Source organism: Papilio polytes, unplaced genomic scaffold (assembly GCF_000836215.1).
Source record: "Papilio polytes unplaced genomic scaffold, Ppol_1.0 DF824169.1, whole genome shotgun sequence".
Classification (NCBI taxonomy): Eukaryota; Metazoa; Arthropoda; class Insecta; order Lepidoptera; family Papilionidae; genus Papilio; species Papilio polytes.
In genome coordinates, this window is record NW_013525035.1 from 2012749 (window position 1) to 2021953 (window position 9205).

At 35.1% G+C, this 9205-nt stretch overlaps 1 protein-coding gene across 2 annotated transcripts in view; it reads left to right on the forward strand.

The window, feature by feature from the left end:
- The window catches only part of LOC106111437, a 40507-nt gene that overhangs the window by 9503 nt on the left and 21799 nt on the right, over positions 1–9205 (forward strand). For both annotated transcript variants that reach the window (XM_013293531.1, XM_013293532.1), the window contains exon 2: positions 572–622. The gene's annotated coding sequence lies outside the window, so the exon portion shown is untranslated. The remainder of the gene's footprint in view (positions 1–571; positions 623–9205) is intronic.

The following is a 9205-nucleotide window of genomic DNA, read 5'->3' on the forward strand; positions in this document are numbered from 1 at the left end:
TTTATTTACGGCCTGTCCCACAACTGTCTGATAGAGGCTCAAATAGCTTAAAAATGACGTCACTGTCAGATAGAAAACTAAATCCGATATTTCTATCATATATTTTACACTGGATTGTTATCAGACAATTATAATTTGGTGGGATGGGCCCTTAATGTTATTAAAAATCGTTAGTAATTCATTTAAACTATACTTTTAAATATTTTAAACACTTAAAAATAATAAATGTATTATAAATTGAACCGCCTTTTATCAGAGTTTGTGATTCGAGAAGTTGGTCAAATTAGTTTAGTTCAATTCGTATTTTATCTCTAATGAAATTAAAAAAGAATTAAAAAAAGAAACATGGCTTATGTTACTCACTGATAACGTAGCTTTATAGTGGTGAAATAAAATGAAAAAAAAAAAACCTACAGACGAATCGAGTACCTCCTTCTTTTGGGAAGTCGGTCAAAAATGAAATCGAAGCAATGGTTTTTGAGTTAATTCAATATATATTGAAATCCAAAAATATAAATCTTTCCTCTTTACAATAGTGTAAATATAGATAATAATGTCTTTTCTATTCCAGATATTTCCCCTAAGTTTTCGAAGAGAGCGGACTTCCAAGTCCGGTGTAAAGGTAAGTAAGTTAATTTATTTTTCATCATACAATTACCAAAGATCTTGTAATTTTAGAAAGAATTCTTCCACTGACAGGTACAGATTTCAATCGTAACAAAATACGGCATTCAAAAAATATTAAAATCACGTAACTCTAAATATACTAGGTATATGTCGAAATTCCGCATAACATAAACATTGCTGTAAATAATTATATGTTATTCATGTAGAACACGGCATCATTAAATTTATTTGCGTGTATATCAAATTTGTTTTGAATTGTCTGTCCGACAGTACATTTATTATTTTCTATGCTACTATACTATTATAATAAAGCGTAAACACACACTTCTTTGTTGCCTAAGATGTCAGCTATCACAGCATATTTTTGAATAATTCTTTTTTTTTAATATAAAGCCCTACACTTCCATCACGCTTTAGGCTATATATTATAATGCCATTAAACTTAGGGGGTAAATATTTTGGATAAAAACTCTAATGTGGGAAAAAGAACTTAAGTTGCTGCCAACATCAAGGTAGCAAGGTTGTCATCATGTCATGTCATTTTGACATTTGTAATTGATAATTTGACAAATTTAAACAATAAAATAAAGTTTTTATAATTTCATGCGCGTGAAGCCGCACGGGAAAAGCTAGTGCTATAATATAAACATTACATTGTTATAACTATCGGTCATGGTGTATTTGAACGGAGTATCCAGGGGGGTCAAGGGGTTCTTGGAATCAAAGCTGGATCCGCCCTTGATGTATTTAAATACTAGCTTTCGCCCGACTCCGTCCGTTTGGAATTTCAAATACAAAAGTAAATGTGTGTATACCAAACTATGCTCTAATTCTATGACAAATTTCATCGAGACCTGTCCAGCCGTTTAGGCGGCAAACTCTAACAAACATTCATCAATCCATCTAACCTTTCGCATTGATGTTAGTAAGAAGTAAGACAGAAGACTGAAATTATCAAGATTGATTTAAAACACAAAAGTCTGTGTGTATATGTATGTGATAAAGCCATAAAGAGTGGGATATTAAAGAGTTTTTTATGTAAAAATTAACGGGTAATCGCAAAGAACGTTTCTACTGGGCTCGCCTTTTTATACTTTCAATACCAGCTCACTATATGTCCTCACCGAGGGGCTCGGAGCCTACCCTAAATTAGGGTGATTAGGCCATAGTCAACCACGCTTGCCCAGTGCGGGTTGATCGACTTCACACATATCTATGAATTTCTTCGCCGATATGTACAAGTTGCATCACTTAATACTTATTAAGCTACAATTATTTAACATTTCCGTTAACGATGTAAATAATTTTAAATTAAATATATAAAGACGGGCGACATTAATAGTGTAGTTGTCGACACGATATGTCGTATTCGTAATAATTTATTTCTAACGAGCAAGTTGACCGATTTCCATCCATTTATTACAGCATTAAACAATGTTATAGCACTTTTAAAGTTAATTACCATTACGAAATTGGGTTTAAGCTCTTTAACAATGTATGAAACTTTACTCATATTACGATTATCGTTATTTGATATCCAAACATTCTAAAAAGAAAAGTCCCCAACAAAATAGCGGTCCACAACTCACTATTTAAGACCGGAAAACTGTGTTTTTTTTATTTTTACATTAATGTGGCTCATTTCTGATGAATTTTAATGTTGTAAAATATAATTTATTTAATAATTCCTGTACCCTTTTGATCTTTACCGCTTGTTTAGATTAAAAAAAAACATTTAATTTTATAGAAATTTTAATAAGACTAATCTTTTAACTGACATCCGCTTTAAAATCTGATGTTTCATAAAAATTAGGTCACCAGTTTTTTGTGAGGTAAAAATAGTAGCTTTCTAATAATTATTACTAATTTTACTTTAAAATTCACTGCAGTTAACATTTGCGACATATTCAAAACAGTCCAAAACAAACGACAGTCGACAAGCGGCGGGTAATCGCTGGAAAATGTCCGGTCCAGAATAAACACAACTATTTGAATGTCTCGCTTAACTGAACTCTATTTCTATTTTAGGATATTCAACTAAAATACTAAATCTAGATTTAGCAGTCTATAGAAAGTCTATACGACTATCGATGTTTTAGGACTCGAGGTATTCAGTGGAACTAAAGTAATGATTTTTAAACTTAATAACAAGTACAATTAGTCAAGTTATAGTTATTTCCAGTAATCAATCAACTTAAGGGCATGTAGCAACCACCTACTACATTTACAAAAGCCTCTCAGCTACGCACTGAGTGAATCTACTTAGACGTGTGTAAATCAGCTCCGGTTAGTTTAGTTGTTGAGCTGCAACTCATCTAAATTAGTAGCTCACGACTCAACGCATTGTAACTATACCAATGACAATTGACGAGCGGTGAACTGTGTGACTCGAAACTCATCATATCATACCTCAAATTGATTTACAAGTCGGTTAACTGATCTATTTCATCACAGTGAGCTGTGAGCTGATCTGGTCATTTTAGTTACCCAAGGTTACGTAGAGGTATCATGTTTTTCAACAACATTCGTTTACGCTCTCTCCGTATATCTTTCTGCGTGTTTGTTTTGCGGCAGAGCAGATAAATCTCTTTACAAATCTAAAACGGTTACTACTTGTTAATGAACGCATTCCAATGATCTAGGTACTGTACGATTTCTTTGCTCTAGTTTTAAATTTACTTCTGTATTGTTTTAATACCTATAGTTCAAATGTGTATCTATACTATCTATACTAATAATATAAAGAGGAAAGATGTGTATTTTTGGATTTTTGTATGTAATTGATTAACGCAAAAACTACTGAGTCGATTTTGAAAATCCTTTCACCATTAGAAAGGTAATTTATCTGTGAGTAACATAGGCTACATTTTGTATTACTCTTCTGTCTGCTATTTTAAGTAAAATAATAAATGGTATAATTTGGAATTTAATTTCTGTCATTATTATTAAATTATTTTCATATACCATTGTGTTTGTTGTCAAATGACAAATTGACAATAACTTCACACATTTCTATGAATCATCGGCTAATTTCGTGGTTTATTTTCAACGTGTGCCTACGCCCCTTGTCAACGCCTGTCGTGATGAAACTGGAATCTGGTGTTAACCTGCCATAATATATTTAAAGCAGTCTAATAACGTAACTTTGAAATGAATGAAAAACAACGCAGGGTTCCCTAAAATTTTATTCGCTCTATTCTTAATTTTTCCTCTATCATGTTTTAAAGCCCAAAAAAGTATTGCTTAAATATAGTAAAAATTGTTATGTAGAACACAGTCTGAAAGAAAACAGGCTAGTTACTTCACCTAGTTAGTTAGTTTAGAGGAGACCTGAAGATCACATGGTCAAATCAGCCTTAAACATGCCGACGACGACGCGAACTCCATGAAGACCACTTACCACTTGGCAGACGACGGTCCAAAAGGATATGAAGGAAATAAAACTTGACGAAGCAGCCTCTAAGATTCGTGCTGTCTGGAGACTTAGGACAAGAAAGGCCAACCCCAAATAACTGGGTTACTTACTTTTAAATTAAGCGAAGAGGAAGTCGCCGCCTAAAGCTAGTATCTTAAAAAATATACAGAACCCAAAAATATGGCTATTATAGTTCGATACGTTCCAGATGAGAAAATATATTTCTGTCCCAGCCAAAATAAAAATAAAATTTTTCCGCAAGCGACTAACGCTGTCTAAATAAAATAAATGTCAGCTTAAATTTATTATAATATCATTTTAACGCGGTACTTTTCGCAATTTAATTGGTGCCATGTGTAAATACTGCATTGTAAATTACTAATGTAGGGTAGCATTGTTTTAAGAAAAAAACAATACATTTCCAGATAAAAGTAACAAAGACTTTCTTTTAATCCTCATTTATTATCATCATCATCATCATCATTTTCAATCTATCAGACGTATCCTACTGAGGGACTGCACAGTATGTCCTCTTTCCATACATCTTAGTGGTAGAGCCCGCTTTAAGATATTCTCACGAAGGTCGACTCGCCCGGTGTAATACCACGAACACACAGAAGACAGTCGTGAAGTGGGAGCAATTCCACGTACAGTCTGATGAGTGTGGTGCCCACGTTCCTACTTTAGTCCCTTTTCCTTCCCACTCTTTTTCTTATAAGTATAGGATAGGAAGGGAACGTGGATTTGTCGGTGGTTTAGACGTTTAGGAAGGGGAAATATCCCCATTATGTGCGTTTCCTCCACCGTTGATTAAGGGTTGGCACCGCATCTGCTATTGCGAATGGGCAGCGGTCGCTTCGCCATGTCTGCGGTTTCAGGTGGCCGCTTGCTCGTTTGCCACCTTCTGATATAAGTCTCTATCAGCCATTTTATCTAAAATCAATTTTTTACTCGCATTATTATTCAAACAATCTAGTAATCCTGGACTTCCTTTTTTACTTTATTACGTAACTTCAACTACAGTTGGAGCATAAACGTATAATTTAAGCACAAATTTTACTGAAACATCAATAATTATTGACCTGAATAGAGACGTTTTTGGTGCATTACATCATTACCGAATTGTTTTGACTTGAACCCCGCAGTACATGTTATTGTTTGGATCGATACACTCAAAATATACTGGTTTTGAAACGTATGAACTAGCGTCGAAAGCTTGTAACGATAATTGAAACTTGTACATACCTATTGTTAGGATCAAAATTATTACCGTGTTATAGAATTGGCGCAACTCTAGATTGTCGGCATAAACGTCACATCCCTAGCTGACAGTTGTCAATGTCACTAGAAGTATGGATAGATTGGCGCGCATCGATAGTCTGGCGAGAAGTATTGCTCTGAGTTTAAAGCGACAGTATCAATTAAATAAGTTGTCTAACACTATAATGGTACAATGGGGTATGCTACCGGTAGTACGATTAGAACAGTACTCATTTGAACTTCTTTAACTTTTTTTTATAATATAAGGTGGCAAACGAGCATGCGGCCACCTGAATCCACCGAAATGGAAAGCGACCGCTGCCCATATACATCCACAATTGCAGATGCGTTACCTAAATTGACGGACGAGGAGACGCACATAAAGAGGACATTTCCCCTTTCTATGCGTCTCCACCGTCAAATCCACTTTTTCTTCCCATCTCCTCCTCTTAAGAAAAGGGTGGAAAGGGAAGAGGTATAAAATTAGGCCTCCGGCACCACACTCATCAGACGAAACGCGGAATTGCTCCTATGTCTGTCTTCTGTGTAGTCGTGGTATTACACCGGGCGAGCCGGGCCATTCGTGCGAAGATATAAAAGCGGGCTCTACCACTGTAAAACGCTTTAAAACGTCGGTATGATTGCCACTAGACAATTAATTCTAATAAAAATACTTAATAGTTAAATAATATTTCGTTATTTAACTTTGAATTTCTAAAAAAAAGGTAACACACAAGAACTAAAATGTTTACAAAAACACTCCACTAAAATCTTCATACATTTAATGTGAACATTTCTAAAAGAACCACTTAAACCATAAAAGATTTACAACTATCGTTTAGGTAACAAAAACAGATCAAAACACCTCTTTGAACATGTGTTGAGAATTGCAAACATAAACTATTATACTGCAATTAAAACACAGACATACCAAATGACGGTGTAGAGTTTATTGTATCTCAGACTAGACATAAGTAAATTTATCCAATTACTAGCTGTTTCCGATATTTTAAAATCTTCAACATCCAAATGTCAAAATTCAAATGCTTAGACAACGAAGGCTATTGCTATTGGCTAATAATTACCATGGCAATCTTGATTCTTTACTGCTATTGGCATGTAGTTTTTGTCCCTTTCACGCATAACAATTATTTTCAACTTATTGTCCGCTAAATGAAAAAGCGTGAAAATATATAGCCTATAGCATGTCTCAAATGCAAGGTTTTTTTATTTGAAAAAGAATCTTACTAAATGTGTTGTGATTGCTGACATCTTACATAACAAACAACTGTGTGCTTACACTTTACCGTATTAGTAATTCCCGTGCGGCTTTATCCGCAAAAAATTATGAAAACTGTATTCTTGATTTTTTGTCACTTTGTGACATTCCCAATTGCAAATGACAAAATTCAAATATCAAAATGACAACGATAGCAATTTTACTTCTTTGATGTTGGTAGCCTACAGGCTAAGCTACAGCTTATGGTCCCTTTCTCACATGAAAATTATTTTCCAATTTATTTACCCCCTAAGTTTAATAGCGTGAAAATATATAGCCTAAAGGATGTCGTAAGTGTAGAGCTTTCTATTACAGAAAAATATGCTGTGGTAACGACATCCTATGCCACAAATAATGTGTATTAACGCTTTGTTATATCAGTTAAGAAAGATGGATTGTAGATATTGGATTGCGTGTATCTGTTCAACATTCAAATTGGATCCGTATCCTATCTTAGATTGCACGTGTATCCAATCTGAAATTCATATCGCAATCTCAGATTGTGCGTAAATTGATTCTTTAATTCATTATGATCAACTACGGATTTATTGCAGCCAGTTTGATAGTTCGAGCGATGTTTTGGCTTCATTTCAATCACGTGAATCATGAACTTGCTTTTGCCCGTTGCTTCTTTCATCTTTATTGTAATAGACCATCAAATATTACGTATTATGATACGAGTATAAACTAGATTGACGGCACGAAACAATGGGAACAGTGCCAATTTTCATTACAATCTTGACAGTTCGCCTTGCCATTAATTGTTGCGTATAAACGTTTTTTTTTATTATGTGTAAAAGATTAAAGGATGGCATCGATGAGTAACTACTTTGAGAGTGGTTAACCAACTATTTCTTACTAGCTTTCGTCCGCTACTCCGTCCGCGCGGAATCAAAACAAACAAAAGTGAGTAACCTATGTGTTCTTCCATACTATACTCTACATGTATGCCGAATTTCATCGAGATCGGTTCAGCTGTTAAGGCTACAAACTCTAACAAACATCCATCCAAATATCTAAACTTTCGCATTTATAACATTAGTAAGAAGTAAAATAGTAAGATTGTTTAATGGTTACTTAAATTTCGTATTGATGATTTATAAAAATAGTTTAATGCTAGGAAAATGTGTTTTGTGAGCAAATACTTTTATGTATTCGACTACGTTTATTAAATTATCCGTTTATATCTTACGAACTGTTGCCCGCAACTTCGTCCACGTGGTATTAGAAAACATCCGAACTGTATAAATTATAAATAGCTACGTATCCCTTGGGAACCGGACATTTCTCGGGGATGAAGTTTATCCCATGTGTACTCTAGACTTTGTTTTATATCTGTGCCATATCTTAATAAGATATGTTGAACCGTTGCAGAATGATCCAGTAAACATAAAAAAAACTAATTTATTGAATCCCACGGGAACCGTAACTTTTCCCGGGATAAAAGTAGCGTATGTGTTCTTCCAGACTATGCTCTAAACCTGTGCCAAATTTCATGGAGATCCGTTTAGGCTACAAACGCTAACAAACATCCATCCATCCACCCATCTATCCATCTAAACTTTCGCATTTATAATATCAGTAAGATACAATTCAGACAAACAGAATCTTGAAGGATTATTCGTCTATTCAAAACAATCGCCGGATATTACATCTTATTGCAAACATACCAATTAATTGAAGTAACGAGTGTATTTGCGAAATCTATGAACGATAAACCAAGTGCCCAGTTCCGATACATCATTTTCCTCAATAACACTTACCATTTACTGCGCAGCCGCTGCAAAACCGGCTATAAATTTAACGATTAATTTGAAACGGAACTAATACTTGCCAAGTTCCTATTGAAAATATCTTCTTAGATACACATTAATACAATAATCTCATTTATTGCATTGGTATTGTTTTTTTTATATAATTTGGCAAACGAGCAAGCGGCACCCTGAACCTGCCAAACAAGGCGAAGTGACCGCTGCCCATAGACATCCGCTACAGCGAATGCGTTGCCTACCCTTAAGCGACGGAGACGTACATAAGAGGATGTGTCCCCTTTCTATGCGTCTTCTTCACCGGCAAATCCACGTTCCCTTCCCATACTGTTCTTACAAGAAAACTTTAGTCCCAGGGTGGGAAGGAATAGGGACTAAAGTTAGGCCTCCGGCACCACACTCATCACACGAAACGCTGAATTGCTCCCACTTCACGCCTGTCTTATGTGTGGTCATGGGATTCCACCGGTCGAGCAGGCCCATTCGTGCGAAGATGTTAAAACGGGCTCTACCACTATTAATTGTGTTGTTTTAACATACAAAAAGTACAAATATCATGTACAGTCGCCGCCATTGTCGGTGTTGCTGTTACAAATTGCACAACGCAACAAATTCGTTCATCGAATTTTATCGTTAAAAACGTAGAAAAAGTCTATCAAAAACCTAATACTTAGTTTAAAATGTAATAGTAATTTAATCCAGGGCCTTAGAAAAACTAAAAATATTTGGTTGGCAATTGTTTACCGTGTTTCAGTAATGTCTAGATCTAAGCGAGCGTTCGCACGGACGCGAAAACGCTAGGCGGTAACTATGTGTCAAAATAGAACGTATGGGATTGTATGAAGCTGTTCATAC